The 20,458-nt window shown below is 37.8% G+C and overlaps 1 protein-coding gene across 1 annotated transcript in view; it reads left to right on the forward strand.

Moving 5' to 3' along the window:
• Window positions 1–1,428: 1,428 nt before the first annotated feature.
• SEL1L2 (SEL1L2 adaptor subunit of ERAD E3 ligase) overlaps window positions 1,429–20,458 on the forward strand; it is a 125,210-nt gene continuing 106,180 nt past the window's right edge. Inside the window, exon 1 of the mRNA XM_053671158.1 lies at window positions 1,429–1,591. The gene's annotated coding sequence lies outside the window, so the exon portion shown is untranslated. The remainder of the gene's footprint in view (window positions 1,592–20,458) is intronic.

Here is a 20,458-nt window from a genome sequence, read left to right on the forward strand (position 1 = left end):
TATACAATGTGGATTTATTTTTTAACATGCAATATTTGGCATAAACATACTTTTAAAAACCTATTGCTTATGTACAATTCAAATTTAACTGGGCATCTTGTATTTTTATTTGCTGAGTCTAGCCACCCCACAATAAGAAGAATCACATTCCAAGTGCTTATGTATTCACACTGAAACTTGTACATGAATGTTTGTAGCAGCATTCTTCATAATGGCCAAAATGTAGAAACATCCCAAATATCCATCAGCAGATGAATGGATGAACAAAATGTAGTAGACCCTTAGAAGGAATGTGATTTGGCCATAAAAAGAAATGAAGTGTTGATGCATGCTGCAACATGGATCAACCTTGAAAATACTATGTTAAGTGACAAATAGGCAGATACTAAAATCCACACACTATATTTCCAAAATAGGGGAATCTATGAGATAGAACATAGATTACTGGTTGCTTGGGACTGAGAGTAGGGTGGATGGGAGAACACAGAGGATAATACCTAAAGGATCCATGGTTCTTCTAGAAGTGATAAAAATGTTCAAAAATTGACTGTTGTGATAGTTGCACATATCTGTCAATATTCAAAAAACCATTGCATTTTATTCTTTAAATGTAAAATTCACTTTATATATACAATCATGCATTTATAATTATAGTACAGAAATTATATCCCAATAAAGTTGTTTTTAAAAAAAGTACTTACAGGGTTTCATGTCCCCACACTCTCCAAAGTCTGGGCCATTTCTCTGGCATCTCTGCTACAACATGGGAAGGTGTTAAGCAGTCCAGAAAGTGGTCTCGGAAACAAGGAGTTTAATGTGATACTGAAAAAAAATTGAAAAGGAACTAATTACCTTGATTCTTTTTGGAAGTAGTACTTGACTAAGAATTTTTTTAATCTTCCAGTATAATTTTCCCTGAAAAAGGATATATGTAAGTCATGAATATGTATCTCTGTAAAGCTGTTTAATTTTCTCTCTTAAAATCTGCTTTATTTTCTATTACTCAAAATTATGCCTTCAAAACGCATCTTCCTCCTTTTTCTTACTTTCTATCCATTATAAATTTGTTGTAATGTGTAAGGCAGTACCAGCATTTTACCTTTTTTTTAAGCTCATGCAGTTGATATTACCATGACAACTCACAGCAGAATAGTAAAACTGGTTAAATCCTCATACTATTTCATTTATAATACTGAAGTTTTAATGCTTGCCTCTCCATTTCAAATGACAATGCATTAGTTTTAAAGGTTTTTATTCATAAAATATAAATTGTTAAAGTGCAGTAAGTAACTTTTTATTTAAAAAAAGCAGGAACTAGCATGATGGCATTAAACTATTCCTATGAATAAATAAATTTTTCACTTTCTTATTTTAAGGTTTTTAAAGTCACACAACAAAATGAGAAAATATTTTTCTTTGTAGATATCAGCGAACGAAATCAAACAATTTTTATCACATATTTTGGAACGAAGAAAATTGGTCAAAGTAATCAATAATAAAGAAAATGTCTTAGAAAAAAAGAAGAATCAACATAAATTGAGAATAAAAGGAGTTCAAAGTAAAGATCTCTCAAAAACATATCAAAATTATTGTAAGTTGAATTCCCTTTCACACGTAAATTTAAAATAACTGTATAATCTAGAATTTTAAAGCTATTTTTTAAAAGTCTTACATTTAGTGATATTTATGTACAAAAAAATCTTAAATCTGGACATTTCTGTCTCTTGTTTAGATTCAGAATTTGTACTGATGATAATAAGCAAGGTTGATAATTATGAGTCATGGGGAAAATTCTCCAAAATTATGTGGCTAAAACATATATCAGCTATTCTGCTAATAGAAACCCATATATTTGAAGAAAACCAAAACTAATATAATACCCATTTTTCTTCTAGTCTATCTAAAACTTTCCCTAGTAAAGACACACCTGAATAATACATAAATTTCTCTAGATGCAGGAATGGTGTAGACAATACAATGTCTGCATAGATTCTGTGTATAGGAGTTAACTAGTGTTCAAATATAAAATTTTAGTCAATTTCAACATTTTATTTAAGCCTGATGCATGGAAGCTTTTTTTCTATAGATATGTATGAATTTTATTTTATGAACATCTTATTTAAGAGAGGAAAACATTTTTGACTGAAAAATTAAGATCCATTTTTAATGACAGTATAAAAATTATATATACATCTTTAATTTATTTTAAATCTAAATCATGTACATTGAAACATTTCATTTGACCATTTTTGACTTAGAAATATAATCAGGCTTTATTTAGCATATTAGCATATGCCTACTGATTGGCATTTCTAGTATAAACCTCACTCAAACTGCATCATCTAATGATTTCAGACTTTTAATGAAATGCAAAACTAAAGACATTTATGGAGTAAACTGGGCAGAATTCTTAGTCTGCAGACTCTTCCCCCACTCGCTTGTAGTTGCTTTACCTACAATTAAGTTAGATAATTTTTAGTGGTTCTCCTTTTTTAAGTTTTTTCATAGTATTCCAATTACTTTACATAAACACATTTTCATTCTGCACTTATATTCAATCAGTTTACATATCATTTTATCAAATTTCATAATTATGATAAAAGCATAACTGGTATAAACAGGTTTAGGAACAAGCACTCCCGATTTGGGGTAAGCAAGGAATGGGAACAGAAATTCACAAGGTACTGGAGGATCCCACTAGCTGTAAGCATTCAGTGTGCTGTGGACTTCAGTAAGCTGCGTAGAAGAAATAAAAAGCATTGGTTAATTTGGTAAATAAGGTAAGTAGAGGTTGTTTAAGAGAGCTTCTACAGTTTAAAAGAGTAAATAATGTCACTCTTCAAATGAGATTTTTTTCCTTTCATATGCAAGTGGTTATATTATGTCTAGTAATCAAAGTAAATAACAACCTAACTGTAACTGAGCATTTTCTATACTAATTTCTTTATCTAATTTAAGACAATAGGTTACTATTTTCTCCACTTAATGAAACCTGAAACCTGCAGCACAGAGAAATATAATAATTTGCTTAGTATCATAACACTAATACTTAATAGGGAAACTGAGGTTTGAACTTAGATGGTCTGGTGCCTGAGTCCTCCAGCTCTTAGCCATTATGCCTTTCACAAAAGTAAGCTGACAATATAAAGAGATTTTAATCCCATACATCTGAAAACAGTTTGGGGAAAATATTGAACTTACATGGTAAAGATGCTTCAATTTCCTGAGCACTAAATTTACTTGAAGGTTTTCAGGGAAATTTATTAAAAATTATAAATAATTAAAATTTTTCTATTTTAGAACAGCTAATAATATATGCAATATATTTCAAAATGCACAATTGATTTATCAAAGCCAAGACTTTAAAAAATGTCTTCCTGTCCTCCTGACACCTAGGGAGTATACATGCATTCATTGCTGCATCTCTAAATATTCTAAGTACATTTAAGAAGCCCTTCCTTACAAGTTATAATATTCTTTCATCAAGCTTTATGTAAATTAAAGATGGAGGCATAGGTGGAGTCTCAGTGCCTTCTCACACAACCAAGTTTAGAGACAACTAAATATTAGCAACAGAAAACAGAGCCAGAACACAGAAAATTGAACTTTTCAGAAGTCTGATAACAACAAATTCTTCAGCCTGACTGGTAAGGGGCGAAACCAGCAGCTGGTGGAGCAGGGTTGCACAGGAAAACTCGGTCAGACGGACTCAGGCTCGCAGAATCCAGGCGCAGGGTTGGACCTAGTGAGCGACCCAGCGAGCTACCAAGCGAGCGACCTCGGGGAAACAGTGAGGGAGCAGGGCCCCGGGTTGACTATGTTCGCGCATTGGTGCACGGATAGACAAGCGAGGGAGTGGGCGATTGGACAGGGACCCAGCGGGTCCCCACGGCAAGCGGCAGGGAGGGCGCCGCCATTTCTCTGCTCTGACCCCACCTCCACATACAGTGTCATAACCCAGCGACCTGAGTGGCCCAACCCTGGGGAACCACCTAAGGCTCTGCTCCTTACCCAGCGGCACAAAACAGCAGAGGGGGCCGACATTTCCCCGCTCTGACCCTGCCCCCACATACAGCATCACAACCCAGCGACCTGAGAGTCCAAGGCTTCGCTCCTCACACTTAAAGGGCACGAACAGACCAAAAATGGCTCAAGAAGATCTCAAAGCCCCAGAGCCTATAAATCTAAGCCATGAAGAAATAGCAAAACTCTCAGACGCACAGTTTAAAACACTGGTGATCAGGATCCTCACAGAACTAGTTGATTATAGCCACAAATTAAACATATGAAGGTGAAACTAATTGAAATGAATGGAATTGCACAGGAAACCAATAGCAATGAAAAGGAAACTGGGACTCAAATCAATAGAGTGGACCAGAAGAAAGCAAATAATGGCCAAACAGAAAAGAGTGAAGAAGCAAGAATTCAAAGAAATGAGGAGAGTCTTAGGAACCTCCAGGACATCTTTAAACGCTCCAACATCCGAATTATAGGGGTACCAGAAGGGGGAAAGGAACAGCCACCAGTGGAAAACTTATTTGAACAAATAATAAAGGAGAATTTTCCCAATCTGGCAAAGGAAATAGACTTCCAGGAAATCCAGGAAGCTCAGAGAGTCCCAAAGAAGATGGACCCAAGAAGAAACACACCAAGGCACATCATAAATACATTAGCCAAGATTAAAATGAAGGAGAGAATCCTAGAAGCAGCAAGAGATAAGGGGACAGTCACCTACAATGGAGTTCCCATCAGACTGTCAGCGGATTTCTCAAAAGAGACCTTACAGGCAAGAAGGGGCTGGAAAGAGGTATTCCAAGTCATGAAATCCAAAGACTTACAACCAAGATTGCTCTATCCAGCAAAACTTTCATTTAGAATGGAAGGACAGATAAAGTGCTTCTCAGATAAGATCAAATTCAAGGAGTTCATCATCACCAAGCCCTTATTATATGAAATGTTAAAGGGACTTATCTAAGAAAAAGAAGTTAAAGAAACATGAACAGTGAAAGGACAGCAAACTCACAGTTATTAACAACCACACCTAAAACGAAAGCAAACTAAAAGGACAGCTAGATCAGGAGTGGAAACATAGAAATGAAGATCTCAAGGAGGGTTAGTAACAGGGGAGTGGGAGGAGGAGAAGTGGGGAGAAGGTACAGAAAATAAGTAGCATAGACAGTAGATAGAAAATAGATGGGGGGGCAAGAATAGTATGGGAAATATAGAATCTAAAGAACTTGAGACACATGGTCATAAACTAAAGGGGGGGTAATGGAGACGGGGAGGTAGGGTGGAGGGGAATGAAGGGGGGAATAGAACAACTGTAATGGCATAATCAATAAAAAATAAATAAATTTTGTAAAAGCTTTATGTAAATTAGAATATGTGTTGCCCTGGTCAGCATGGTTCATTTGGTTGGAGCATCATCTGGTAAGCTGAAAGGTCACCAGTTCAATTCCAGGTCAGGGCACATACCTAGGTTGCAGACTTATTCAAGAATGGGTGCATATGAGAGGCAGCTGATCGATGTTGCTCTCTCACATCAATATTTCTCTCCCTCTCTTCCCCTCTCTCTAAAAATCAACAAGCAAGTCCTCGAGTAAGAATTTAAAAAAATAGAAAATATGTCCTTCTGATAGAAGTAAATATAGAAAAGTTATTATTGCTTGTATATTTTATGAAAGTCTTGCTTCAACAAATATTTTTAAAAGTTTTAAATCTTAATATTTTAAGAGTGCTTTTTTCCATATTTACCTCAAAAGACTGGATTGATGCTCAATTAAAGAGTGCTCTAGATATGACATGAGAATGTTGACATGTGTGTCACTCAGTATCAGTGTTTTGACAGGGAATCAATGGCACTTTTAAACTGAGTCATTTAAGAAAAGTTTAATAAAAGGACTGTTTCTAAAAGTGCAGACAGTATATAGGGAAACCACAAAGATTAGAACACTAATGGCATTACCACCCTGGGCCTGAAGAGTCACAGCCCAGTGGTGGCTACTGGAACGCTGAGAAGGAAAGCAAAGAGAAATGCGGAGAGGTGTCTGTGACAGAACTGTGACCTTAGGTCACAGGTTCTACCTGGGACAAAGCCTACCTGCAGCAACCCAGAATGGAAAGCCACAGAATAAAATACTCCTACCTCAGCTCTTTCTACCCTCCATACCTCCTGCTGGTGCCTTTCAGCCCAACCTAACCAGAAGCTAGAGAGGTAGGGAGTCTACTGGTACAAGCCCTGTGGATTAGTGTACCAGGGCGAAGCACAGGGTGAAGTGGATCTGGGAAGGCAATCAGAAGACATTCAACATACCAGGTTTTCCAGACAAAGAAATTAGATGGCATAAACTAAAAGAATGACTTTCAGTAGTACAGTTATTAAAATTTCAGAATTTTTAGAATTAAGTAGAGAACTTTAGATGTCATCTAATCTAATATCATCTTTCATCAGGCATTCCTGGTAGAGGACAACAAACTCCTACTTAAATATTTGTGACTAGGTTCACTGTTTTGTACATACAAAGCAGCTTCTAGCATTATTTAATTCATCTTTCATATGAAGTGCTTAGCATAGATTAAACCAAAATCACTTGCCAACAGTGGTCTTAAATATTAGTGTGTGTTTGTATTAAATTGTGGCAGTTAGAGCTGGGCAAAATAATCCTGCTGGTGACTGCTCCATGCAGAGTACAGTGGTGCTGTTACCCCACCTCACGGAATACTGTGCTCAGGCATAGCACAGTATTGATCCTGTTACTTGTTCTTGGCATCACTCACAGTAATGACATATAATGAACTTACAACACATTGAAATTTTTGCTCACCTAAAGTACTAAACCAGTGTATCAGTCAGGGCTCAACCAGAAAAAAATAACCAATAAGACATGTGTTAAAGGATTTATTGCAAGGTAATGGCTTATATGATTGTGTGGCTATCAGAAAGGGCAGGCCAGATCTCTCAGATCAGGAGCTGAAGCTACTGTTTACAGGTAGAATTTTTCTTCCTCAGGGAAACACCAGTTCCATTCTTAAAGCCTTTCAACTGATTACATCAGGCCATCTGAGATTATCTAGGATAATCTCCCTTGCTTAATATCACCTGCTTATATGTTTTACAAACATCTATAAAATACCCTCACAGCAACAAGTAGTGTTTCATTTAATACCTGGGGACTGTAGCCTGGCCAACTGGATACATAAAACTGATCATTACAGCCAGTTATCTTTCTATTTGTATACGTTCATCTAAATATTTAAATCTAAGCATAAGATTTTATATTCATGTCTATTAAATTGTATTATGTTCATTTTATAGTGTTATTGTAACTCATTGATTACATTAATCAATTCATCATGTATTCTAGTTTTGTCATTCAAAATATTGACAAGCATGACTTCTAATCTTTTGCTCAAGTTCTTATTAGAGAAGTTAGCAAAGCAGGGCCAAGTTTAGAGCCTAGAACCCACAATACTCCTAGATTTATATTTCTAGAATTATATTTATTCATTGATCAACTATATACCAATCTACTTGTAATGAGGTTGAAAAAATAAAATATTATTTACCAGAATGCCTTGTACAGTGGTAATTGACCTTGTTTAGAAAAATGGCTTAATATGCATCTGTGGATAGAAGGCAGGCAAACACTCCTTTCTAATCCCCCACCTCCAACCCCACACAGAAGCCTGGTGTCAGCTGTTCCCAAGTATTAAGGGATGGAAAGAAATTGCACTGCAGAGGCAGAAAGAGAAATCTTGTCACTTTATTTTTGCAAGAGTGAGAATAGAAGAGAATAGAAGAAGAAATATGGGGGAAGTGGAGGGGTGAAAACCAGAAAGATGGTTATTGGCTATACTAATTTGAGAAACCAATAAAACTTCAAAGTTGGGGGCCCTTATTTATTTATTTATTTAATCTTCACCCTAGAACTTTTTCTTTCATTGCTTTAAGAGAGAGAGGAAAGGAGAGAGAGAAACATTGATGTGAGAAAGAAGCACCAATTGGTTGCCCCATTTACATTCCCAAACCAGGACTGAACCTGCAACCTAGGTATGTGTCCTGACCAGGAATGGAATCTGTACCCCTTCAGTTACAGGACCATTCTCCAACCAACTGAGCCAGCCACATTGGCCAGGGCCCAACTGATATTTTAACTCACTGATGCCTACCATAACCATTAGAGTGGTTTTTGTTATTGGAATTAATGATCTTCTCATTCTGCTCTATAAAATCTTTAGTAAAAATACACATTCCTCATAAATGCCTTGTAAGAGTGAATACTTGGGGGGAACACTCGAAGTGATGTTGAGTTGCACTGTGGGTAGATGTGGAGGGTATGGAAATCTGTTACACAGTTTCAGTTGCAATTTCAATCCTGCCACCTTTAGCACTTCCCAACCCCTCTTGAGGGTCCCTCCCCTCTGCCCAGCAGTCTGTTCAGATCCCCCCTGTTACACAAGGGCACTTCTCAATAGCACCATGGATTCTTCAGAGTATGCTTATCAGGAAACATAACCTGCATACCATTTAATACCTTTCCTATCACTAAAAGTTTTATACAAATTTTATGTAAATGAGTTGATTTTAAATAAAATTACTCAAGATATCTCATTCTAGGGCTAGTCCAATGGTCAGTTAGTCCAATATAAAAATTCTGCTTCTAAAAATATCTAAAAATTAAATGCTAAAGCATAACAAACTTTTATTATTTTTTTAATGCAGAGCTGGGTTCATAAGAAACTGAAATCCTCAGGTGCTATAAATGATGAAAAATGAGCATGCGAGTTGATGTTTTGGTAATAGAACTTTGAATTTTACATCTCAGGCTGGGAATGTCAAAAGATATCAGGATTTTTGAGAATGGAATCAGAGTGAAAAGTTATTAATAAAGGTAGGAGTCTCATAGAGCTGTAGGTTCAGTGAAAGGGAAATTTATGAACAACCACCCACCCACCCATCATTATAGGCAAACACCAAGGAAGCTCTTCCTCCACTTAGGCTGTCACCCAGAAAATCAACTTCCTGGAAAAGCCAACAGCACAACCCTACACCTTTTACAGACTTGAATTTATGCTACCTGATACTTTTGGTGGACATTTTCTTTTTTTAATATATTTTATTGATTATGCTATTACAGTTGTCCCATTTCCCCCCCTCATTCCCCTTCACCCTGCACACTCCCTCCTACCCACATTTCCCCCCTTTAGTTCATGTCCATGTGTCATGAGTTCTTTAGCTTCTACTTTTCCCCTACTATTCTTGCCTTCCCCCTATTTTCTACCTACCCTCTATGCTACTTATTCTCTGTACCTTCTCCCTCTTCCCCTCCTTTCACTTCCCTGTTGTTAACCCTCCATTTCTATGGTTCTGTTCCTGTTCTAGTTGTTTGCTTAGTTTGCTTTTGTTTTAGGTGTGGTTGTTAATGACTGTGAGTTTACTATCTTTTTACTGTTTATATTTTTATCTTCTTTTTCTTAGATAAGTTCCTTTAACATTTCATATAATAAGGGCTTGGTGATGATGAACTACTTGAACTTGACCTTATCTGGGAAGCACTTTATCTGCCCTTCCATTCTTAATGAAAGCTTTGCTGGATAGAGCAATCTTGGATGTAGGTCCTTGCCTTTCATGACTTGGAATATTTCTTTCCAGCCCCTTCCTGCCTGTAGGTCTCTTGAGATATCTACTGACAGTCTGGTGGGAACTCCTTTGTATGTGACTGTCCCCTTATCTCTTGCTGCTTCTAGGATTCTCTCCTTCATTTTAATCTTGCCTAATGTAATTATGATGAGCTTTGGTGTGTTCCTCCTTGGATCCAACTTCTTTGGGACTCTCTGAGCTGCCTGTACTTTCTGGAAGTCTATTTCCTTTGCCAAATTGGGGAAGTTCTGCTTTATTATTTGTTCAAATAAGTTTCCCATTTGTTGCACTCCCTTTTCCCCTTCTGGTACCCCTATAATTCAGATGTTGGAACATTTAAAGATGTCCTGAAGGTTCCTAAGCCTCTCCTCATTTTTTGAATTATTGTTTCTTCATTCTTTTCTGATTGGTTGTTTCTTTCTTCCTTCTCATCCACTCCATTGATTTGAGTCCCAGTTTTCTTTCCATCACTATTGATTCCCTGTGCACTTTTTTTAATTTCATTTAGTGTAGCCCTAATTTTTTCATCTAACTTGTGACCAAATTCAACCAGTTCTGTGAGCATCCTGATCACCAGTGCTTTGAACTGTGCATCTGATAGGTTGGCTATCTCTTGGTTGCTTAGATGTATTGGCTTTGGGGCTTTTTTTAAAGTTTTTAAAAAATATTTTATTTATTTATCTTTCGAGAGAGGGGAAGGGAAGGAGAAAGAGTGGGAGAGAAATATCAATGTATGGTTACCTCTTATGTGTCCCCTGCTGGGAACTGGCCTGCAACCCAGGCATGTGCCCTGACTGAGAATCAAACCACAATACTCTGGTTCACAGGCCTGAGCTCAATCCACTGAGCTACGCCAGCCAGGGCAGCCTTGGGGCTTTGATCTGTTATTCCATTTGAGCCATTTTTTTGTTCTAGTCACACTTGTTATGTATGAGTGGTGGAGCCTTAGGTGTTTACCAGGGTGGGGCAACCCCTGTCATTGGTTTGTGACACCATATGTGGGGGCAGGGTCAGAGAGGGAACAATGGTGCTTGATCCTCTCTCTCTCATATTTCAGTCCCCTCTGCCACTTCCCACAAGCAAATTGGGCCCTTCTGATGCTGGTTCCCAGGCGGGTGGGCTTGTGTACATCCTGGGCCCCTGTGGGTCTCTCCAACAAACTCTCCTGTGAGGCTGGGAGTCTCTCCTAGCATCTCAAACCCCACAGGTGTTTTCAATCAGTGCTTTTAGGCTTTATTTTCTAGCACTGGGGCCCCGGGTTACACCATCTGTCTCGTTCCCCATTTTTACCTGGTTTATCTGTGCGTGAATGTGTGTCCACAGTTAGCCAGTGGCCTTGTGCATCTCACTGGGTCTGCTCATTGCCATCCCGTTCCCAGGGTCTGCCAGCCACCACCTGCGCACCTGAAGTCTGCCAACCGATACCTGCACATCTGAGACCACCAACCACTGATTTTTCCTGCTGCGACTGCTCTCCACAAGCCACCTACTGTGCCCCTCTTACCCGTCTAGATGAATGGTTGTTGGACTTCCATACAGTTCAATTTTCTGTCAGATCTGGTTGTTTTTTGTTTCTAAATTTTTGTTGTCCTCAATTTTGGTTGTGTGAGGAGGCACAGTGTGTCTACCTATACCTCCATCTTGGCCAGAAGTCTTTGTGAACATTTTCAAGCCAGTGTGTTAACATGTGGGGGCAATTTTGCCTGCAAAGTCCCCCTATCCTCCATGGATGAAAGTGAAACTACCAAGACATGATCTGCTTGGGGAGGAGAGATGGCCAATCTCTCAGAGGAGAAAGGCCAAGAGCCCCTTCCTCAACGACTATTATTGGGTTGTAATACACAGGAATACAGGCGGTAAGGATCAAACAGTAGATAACATTTCAAAGAAATCTGAGGGCTTAGTTTGAGTCAGTGTCTGTCAGGGAAGAGGGTTGCAAAAACTTTGCGAGACATACTCATTTCCTGCTCAGATCCTTATCATATGAATGAAGTACTCTTAGCAAAGCAGGCTTCACGGGACTTTAGGAACTCTTTCTTATGCCAATCACCCCAGATCCCTCTCTAGCCGGCAAAGGGCTGCACTGCCCTTCCCCATCATAGGTTTTTAGGCTTAAGTGGATTAGAGCCAGGAAGTGCTTCTCCCAAACAGAAATGGGGACTCGGGCTATGTCAGAATAGCTTGGGGGTGAGGATCCATCACTCCCTCTTTATTGCAGCCCCCCGAGTCTTTCCATGATGGCCTCCCAAGTGATCATGTCTGGCTTAGGTTGCCCCTCCTCTGAGGGGTCTTACCCATCATAGACTAACCAACCAAGTGTTGGGGGCAGGGGATGAAGCAGAAGCAGCACTTGCTGCCAGAGACAAGCTTTGTCTCCTTAATGGCTCACATTCCAGAGGTCATGGCTCACATTCCAGCCTTAGCCATGGGGGGCAGTTACAACTCTTGAAACCAGGCAGAGCGGTTCCCAACATCAACATATACAATTCTCTTTCAATCAGTGAAGTATTGAGTCTGGAAACCTGACAGAAGCAACACAAAACCACCCTGGAAAAACATTTCTACAGTCCCTCTGTTACCAAACAAGAGGTCCTGGGGGGGTGCAATATTTGGCCCACCTAGGGATGCCAAAAACTGCTACAAAACAAGGGGCCCCTCCCAAGGACAGAATACTAATATCTACTGGGCTCTTCTGACCACTGCCAATTGGAAAGACATCTCTCAATGCCAGAGATTTGTGAAAAGGAAACGAAATGTTTATTTAATGCTATTCAGGCCTAACGCCTCCACTAAAATATCAAAGTCCTTTAGGGTATACACCTACACCCGCACAGCTCTCCCTTCTCCCACTGTTCCAACTCCGGGTACCGTAAATCAGGAAAACAGCACTTGTCTGTGTTTCAGGCCACTGGTACAGTCAGCTATGTCACTGTGCAGGCAGGATCTCTCGTTAATCCAGTCATGTGGCACCCTCTCACGGTCTCCTGGCAAGAGTTCTTTGTACCAAGTTCCAGTCAAAGTCTTTCCTGCTTTCCAGGCCACGCGGCCAAAGCAGGCACCCCAAAGCCGCATGGGCCTCTTCTACCAAAGCTGCAGGGGTTCGCACTCCACCAAAAGCATGTGGCTTTCTTCTTCACCTGGCTGCAGAGATCTCCATTCTGGCTAAGCTGCATGGTTTTCTCTTTCAAAACTGGGAAAGAGGGGGTCTGCACTCTGCCAAAACCACATGGCTCCCTCTTTCACCTCACCAAGAGGGGGTCCTTTACTTTCCTGAAACCGAGTGGCTCCCTCTTACATGACTGCAGGGGTCCTCACTCTGCCCCAAACCGCGTGGCCCTCTCCTCATCTGGGCAGTTATCCCCTCATGTCCTGGAGCCAATCTTTTCCAAGCTCTCACACAGGCCCCACTCAGGGGCGCAGCCCCTAGTTACATCCTGGGTAGAAGCCATTCCCTTCTCCCTGGCTCCGAACTTGGCCACAGCTATTTAACATATCTATGAAACCAGTTAAAGGTTATAGATATGTTAAATAATCATTCCAGAGGTTAGCTGCAAAATTGTTGCTATGCAAAACAGCTCTCAGTGGCCCTGCTCCATTCGTCCCTTCCCCCTGGGGGTGGGGGTGAGGACATCTTATATATCTCTCCAATATTCTTATACAGTTTGAATTCTGGACACTAATCCAAATCTTTTTTTTGGGGGGCCCTTGGCTGCACCCTGTATCACCTCCATTTAAAAAAGCCTTGTTAGAGATGAGCTAACAAGAAAAAATTTTTAAATTCACCAGTTAAAAAACTACTCAGTGAAAGTCAGTTTGCACATACATGCACCTCATACATGTGCACACACAATATGTAAAGTATACACCCCAAGTCTTGACATAGTAGAACAATAATGTGAAAAAAAATTATGGACCAAATACAATATATTTTAAAATGGTTTAAAAAGTATAAGAAAAAGAAATAACATCATGAAAAATAAGAATAAACATATATGTACAAAAACCAAATAGAACTTAGAAATATGAAGTGTTCATTTAAATTAAGCAAGTATATAGGTTAAACATAAGATTAAACAATGTGGAAGAGAAGTTTAATGAACCAAAGAAATATTAGAAGAAATTACCCTGAATGCAGCCCAGAAAGAAAATATGGGTAAGGACAGAGACTCTTAAGTTAAAATAAAAACAAATATATACTATTTACAACAGATATTCTTAAAACATGACACAAAAGGACCGAAAGTAAATGTTTGGAAATGATATCTTAGGCAATACTATGCAAAAGAAAGCTAATACTAATATCAGATAAAATAGACTACAGGATAAAGGCATTTATAGGGAGAAAGAGCATCATCACATAGTGTTCAGAGGAACAATTCATCACAATGATATGGTATCTGTGTTGAAAAATTCAGGAAAACCTGTTAATCCATGAGATCAATTTGGCAAAGTTACCAGATTTAAAAATTAGTATATAAAAATTAAAACATTATTGTATATGAGATAAAAAAATTAAAATGAAATTACAAAAATTTCATTTTAAAATCAATAAAAACTAAACATTACCTAAAAAGAAGCCTAACAAAAGATATACAAGGTATTTGAGAAAAAGAGGGAAAGTGGACAACTTTCTTGAAGAACAAAAATACCTGAATAAATGAAGAGTAATTATGTTTTTAAATGAGAAGACTCAAAATTCTAAAAGATCATTTCTTACCAAATTAATTATAAAATTGCCCAAAAAAGTTTTCACGGAATTTGACAAAACTATTGATAAGAGGAATTTGCAATACTAGATTCTTCCTATAAAATATTTATAATATAAACAGTATGGCATTGACACATGGATTAGAGTCTAGAATCCTATATGTATAGGGAAACTTGGTATGTAAAAAAGGTGAAAGTATAAATTAACTGGAAATGGTAGCTAGTTTTATGTATGCAATTGGTTCTCCTTTGGAAGAAAATTAAGATCAGATCTCATCCTCATATACCAAAGTAAATTCCAGGTGGGGTGGATTAAAGACCCAAGTGAATATCAGAGCTTAATTGTTTTATTAAAAAATATGTTAGCATAAGAAAGAAGTTCTTAGAAAAGAAAAAATAAAACTCTAAGGCAAAATTCATAGCTTTTATATTGTTACAAAAAATAAATTATTTTATGAAATGGAAAAATGTCCCACAGACTAGAAAGTATTGAAACAAACATAGTCAACAATGAATAAGTATTGACTACATAAACAACACCTACAAAGCAATAGGAAAAACAAATTTAAAAATAAGACAGTTCTTAGAAGAAAACAACCAATGGCCAATAAAGATACTTAGAAATGCAAGCTTGATAGCAAATATTTATCATTTTTCACAGATTGGCAAAAATATGTCAGATTACCTCATGAGTGATCCAGAATATGATGAAATGGGAAGCCTTATGCATCCCTGATGAGAGTATAAGTTTGGTACACTTCTTTGAAGACCAATTTATAATATCTAATGACATTTAAAATGCATGTAACCTGTGGTGGACTCCAGTGAACAGAGTCCACCTGTTGTGGCTGACGGTGAGAATGAATGCACAGGCAACAACAGTCCTGTGGAGAAAAAGGGAACGGCATGGCTACTCTCTCAAGGGGAGAGTGTCTATGGATGCCTCAGCCACTCCCTCAAAAGAGGAGTGCACCTCTACCCTTGCCTAGACAGGCTTTTATTGTTTTCCTGGGGTCTTACATCAGAGAAAGATTTATTACCTATTACATAGAATATTATTGTCTACATTTTAGGTACAATCAAAGAAATGAAAATAACACAGAAGGGAATGGCGATGACCTGATTAGCTCCATCCTTGAGAAAATTTACACAGGCTTTGGAAATTACCTTGAAGATACCCAATACGCATTTGTTGTTTTAGACCAGGGTGATGGAGTTTTAGCAAGAGCAAGTCATAACAATCTGTATGCATTTTCTAGGCTTGATTCCCACGGGAAAACTCAGTTTGAAGGTCTGGCTCCTCCCCACCACTTAGCTTCTGTAGGTTTTTCATACAGAGCTGAGTCACATTTGCCAGACCAAAACAAACCAGTCCCCTACAATACCCCATGCTAAGCACATGTATTTTTAGAAGTATATCCCATAGAAATTCTCACACATCTCTATAAGAAAGTGTGTGCAAAAATTTCCATTACAAAATTGGTTTTGGTAGTACAGAAGTGGAAAAAAACTTCTGTTTCTGGAATGGGTAGGATAAATCATAGAAAAATTAATTAATAAATGGGTCTATTAAAACAAAGACTTTTGACCAGACAGTTGGCAGTAGTTAAAATAAATGAAGCCTACTTGTATCTAGTTGTATCTTGTATAAATCTCGAAAAGTGAAAAATCAAGCTGCAAAAGTATATAGAGTATGATGCTATTTATATAGTGTGTAGAAATAATATTGGTTACATACATGTAATAAAAGAGTTACACTTTTTACCAGTAACTTCAGGAAGATATCTACCTCCTAAGCAGGAGCAAGGAAAAATAATTTTGAATAGAGAGCCCAGAAATAAACCCAAGTCTCTATGGTCAATTAATATTTGACAAAGGGAGCAACAGCATAAAATGAAGTATTAATAGCCTCTTCAACATATGGTATTAGGGGAATTGGACTGGTACTTGAAAAAAGAAAATGAACTGCCAACTTACACCATACACCACAATAAACTCAAAATGGATTTAAAAAACTTAAATAAAGTCGTGACACCATAAAAGTCCTAGAGGATAACATAGGCAGTAAAATTTCAGATATATCACATAGAAATATTTTTGTCAATATATCTCCTAGGGCAAAGGAAATAAAGAAAAAATAAACAAATGAAACTTCTGCACAGCTAAAGAAATTGTTATCAAAATAAAAATGGAGCCAACTGTATGGAAGAACATATTTGCCAGTAATACATTGGACAAGGGTTTTATCTCCAAGACATATAAAGAATTCATATGACTCAACACCAGGAAGACAAAAGATCCAATTAAAAAATGGGCGAAGGACCTGAATAGAAATTCTCCAGGGAGGACATACAGATGGCCCATAGACATATTTAAAGATTTTCAGCATCACTAGCTTTCAGAGAGATGCAAATAAAACCACAATGAGATATCACCTCACACTGGTCAGAATGGCCAAAATAAACAAATCTACAAACAACGAGTGCTGGTGAGGAAGTGGAGAAAAGGGAATCCTAGAACACTGTTGGTGGGAATGCAGACTGTTGCAGCCATTGTGGAAAACAGTATGGAATTTCCTCAAAACACTAAAAATGAAAAACTGCCTTTTGACGCAGCAATTCTGCTGCTGAGAATGTACCCTAAGAATTCTGAATCACCCATTCAAAAGAATATAATGCACCCTTATGTTCATAGCAATGTTATTTTACAATAGCCAAGTGTTGGAAACAGCCTAAGTGCCCATCAGTAGATGAGTGCATAAAAAAGCTGTGGTACATTTACACAACAGAATGCTACATAGCCGTAAAAAAGAAGGAATTCTTACCTCTTGGGACAGCATGGATGGAACTAGAGACTATTATGCTAAGTGAAATAAGCCAGTTGGTAAAAGACAAATACCATATGATCTCATGTATAAGAGGAATCTAATGAACAAAATAAACTAATGAACGAAGTAGAACCACAGGCATGGAAACGTGGAACAGACTGACAATGACCCAAGGGGAGATGGGAGGGGGATAATGGTTGAAAGAAGGGGAAGGGACTGAAGAGCATACAAGAATGACCTATGGACATGGACAACAGTATGGGAATTGACTGTGGGAGTAGGGACACATGGGCAGAGGAGGGCAAGGGGAGAAAAAATGGGACAACTATAATAGAATAACAATAAAAAATCTTTAAAAAAAGAATTTTGAGAAGAGACTATGGGTATGTCCATACAGGGATACCTAAAACAAACAAGGCAAAATGTTACCACCTATTAAATTGTACATGTAAAAGGAAAAGGTAATATGTACTCTCTGGACTTTTTTGTATGACTGAAATATTTCACAATAATTTTTCAAGAAAAAACAGAGCTTAGTATCACTTGCCTCAAAGAGTATCTACATATGAATGTATTAAATATATGAACTATCAAAATTTTGGCTTGTATGTGTACCACTTAAAATTATTTTATACACCCTTTGAAAAACAGTAACCTAAGGTGGTACAAATAAGCAGCTAAGTGTCAACCCAGCCACTTTAGCAGGCACTCTTGGCCCTCAGAGAGCCATGAGTGCAGCATGTCTCCTCCATCTTTCTGTTGGCCCCTCTGTTCCCTCTCATTACTGAAGAGCTTACCATTATCCAAGGCCTCCCAACAGGCACTGGCTTCTTACATGATCATTTCCAAACCAAACACTATTTAGTGTGTATAATGATGCTCTGAATCAAAACCAGGTTAAATCATACCCATTATATTCTGCTGGGAAAAGTGGATTTATATATTGTATTTCTTACACAGATTTACATCAGAAAACAGTCAAAATAAAAAGATATGATTCATCTAATGTGAAAAGTGGTTTATATGAAACATTTCTCAATATCAGATAAAATATTACTATATAAATAAACAACACATTGCCTAAAATACTTAGAATAAATTACAATAAATTTATTTTTAAAATATATTTTGGACCCAAAATTGCAAATTTTTCACCAGTTGATAGTTTCTTTCATTTATCATATGGTTCTGCATATTATGTGACTCTGAGAAGCAGCATTATTAGCACAGACCCTTGAGTCAGACTGCCTAGATTTGAGTCCTCATTTGCCAAGTACCAACTATATGCCCTTGGACAAGCTACTTAACCTCTCTGTGCCTACATCTCCTTATTTATAAAATTGGAATGATAACAACTGCTTCCTTTTTTTATTTGTTATTTATTTATTTATTTATTTATTTTATTATTTATTTTATTATTTTATTTAGTTATTTTTCAAGTACACTTTTTTGTCTATTTCTCCCATCCCAGCCGCCCCCATGCTCCCCACCTCCCTCCCATTTCCACCCCCCTTAGTTCTCATCCCTGTGTCCTTCATATTTGTTCCTCCAAATCCCTCCCCTTTTTCCCCCTTAAATTCCCTTCCCTCTCCCCTCTGGTCACTGTCCCCTTGTTCTCTATTTCAGTGTCTTTGTTTTTATTCTGCTTGCTTCTTTGTTTTGTTGTTTAGCTTCCTGTTAAAGGTGAGATCCTATGCTATTTTGCTTTCAACACCTGGCCTATTTCACTCAGCATAATGCTTTCTGTTCCATCCATGTTGTTGCAAAGGGTAGTAGCTCCTTCTTTCTCTCTGCAGCATAGAATTTCATTGTGTATATGTACCACAATTTTTGATCCATTCATTTACTGACGGGCACCTAGGTTGCTTCCAACTCTTGGCTATTGTAAATTGTGCTGCTATGAACATTGTGGTGCATAGGTTCTTTGATATTGATGTTTTAGAATTCTTAGGATATAATCCTAGCAGTGGAATTGCTGGGTCAAAAGGCAGGTTCATTTTTAGTTTGAGGAGAAAATTCCATACTGTTTTTCATAATGGTTGTACCAGTCTGCAATCCCACCAACAGTGAACTAAGGACCCCTTTCCCCCACAACCTTTCCAACATTTGTTGTTTGTTGCTTTGTTTATGATAGCCATCCTGACCGGTGTAAAGTGGTATCTCATTGTGGTTTTAATTTGTATCTCTCTGATAGCTAACAATATTGAGCATCTCTTCATGTGTCTCTGAATATTCTGTATGTCCACCTTGGAGAAGTGTCTGTTCAAGTCCTTTTCCCATTTTTTAATTGGGTTCGATGTCTTCTTAGAGTGGAGTCTTGTAAGTTCTTTGTATATTTTGGAGATTAAACCTCTGTCTGAGGTATTATTGGCAAATATGTTTTCCCATACAATTGGTTGTCTTTTTAACTTAATACTGTTTCCTTTAGCCATGCAGAAGCTTTTTATTTTGATGAGATCCCATTTGTTTATTCTTTCCTTTATATTCCTTGCTCTAGGGGACATATCCGTAAAAATGTTGCTGCGTGAAATATCTGAGATTTTCTTGCCAATGTTCTCCTCTAGAACTTTAATGGTGTCACGGCTTATATTTAAGTCTACCCACCTTGAATTTATTTTGGTGTATGGTGTAAGTTTGTGCTCAAGTTTCATTTTTTTCGCACATAGCTGTCCAGTTCTCCCAGCACCATTTGTTGAAGAGGCTATCTTTACTCCATTTTATGTTACTGCCCACTTTGTTGAATATTAATTGACTGTAGAGAGTTGGGTTGATTTCTGGGCTCTCTGTTCTGTTCCATTGGTCTATGTGCCTGTTTTTATGCCAGTACCAGGCTGTTTTGATTACAGTGGCCTTGTAATACAGTTTGGTATCAGGTATTGTGATCCCTCCTACTTTGTTCTTCTTTCTCAAAAGTGCAGCTGCTATTCTGGGTCATTTATGGTTCCATATAAATTTTTGAAGTGTTTGTTCTATGTCTGTGAAATATGCCATTGGTACTTTAATAGGTATTGCATTGAATCTGTATATTGCTTTGGGTAGTATGGACATTTTGATGATGTTAATTCTTCCAATCCATGAACAAGGTATATGTTTCCATTTGTTTGTGTCTTGCCTATTTCTTTCTTCAGTGCTGTGTAGTCTTCTGCATACAGGTCTTTTACCTCCTTGGTAGGTTTTATTTTTCTTTTTGCTACATCAAATGGGATTTTTTCCTTGATTTCTGCTTCTGCTGATTCATTGTTAGTATACAAAAATGCCTTTGATTTCTGGATATTGACTTTGTA

This window comes from Artibeus jamaicensis, unplaced genomic scaffold (genome assembly GCF_021234435.1).
Source record: "Artibeus jamaicensis isolate MK-2021 breed Jamaican fruit bat unplaced genomic scaffold, CSHL_Jam_final contig_685, whole genome shotgun sequence".
Classification (NCBI taxonomy): Eukaryota; Metazoa; Chordata; class Mammalia; order Chiroptera; family Phyllostomidae; genus Artibeus; species Artibeus jamaicensis.